The sequence below is a fragment of the Octopus bimaculoides genome, chromosome 13 (assembly GCF_001194135.2).
Source record: "Octopus bimaculoides isolate UCB-OBI-ISO-001 chromosome 13, ASM119413v2, whole genome shotgun sequence".
Taxonomy (NCBI): domain Eukaryota; kingdom Metazoa; phylum Mollusca; class Cephalopoda; order Octopoda; family Octopodidae; genus Octopus; species Octopus bimaculoides.
Window position 1 is genome coordinate 54999416 of NC_068993.1, and position 755 is coordinate 55000170.

A 755-nucleotide genomic window follows, 5' to 3' on the forward strand; every position below is an offset into this window, starting at 1 on the left:
AAAAGCAGGAGCGCACACAAGGACGGAAAGTGTCGCTGAAGGGGTCACAGATGTGTGACGAAAGATTTCCGGACAGTGGACATGAGTTGAAATAAGAACAGTAATAAACGTATGAAGAACGAATATATAGTGTGTGTTTTTATTTGGCAAAAAAACGACCATCAAGAAATACAATGTGTATGTATCTACACATGTGTGTGTGTACACATGAACATGTGTTAATAAGTGATGAGAAAAGTCAGATGAAATGTGTGTGTGCGTGTGTGTGGCACTTAGGCGCTTTAAGTGCAAAGAATATTTGTAATTTTATACCGAAATGGCGCCCTGCTATAATTCGTCTCTTGAATATAAGCCATGACATACTTGAAATTTAAATAGCTTTAATGTTTGTATATGTAAGAGAATTCTAAGAAATGTCGGGTTGGTAAGGTTATGATTGAGGACAATATAACAAGGAAATTAGAAGACTACGCCTTATATTTTACAAGGCCAAAAATCAAGTTGTGCTTTCTGATTATATGTGAGAAAATCGTTTTATGCGTGCAGAGTACAATGAAAGAATATGGGAAATGCTTAACATGGGAAATACTTAATTGCTTACATAAGCTAGAAATGAAGTTTTAAAAAATAGTTCAATAAGGTTTTCTACACATAATACAGTAATCCTTTGACTATCGCAGGTGCTACGTTCCAAACCACTCCCCTCACGCGGTACGTGAAAATCCTCAAAGTAGAATCAGAAATCTGTACTGTAC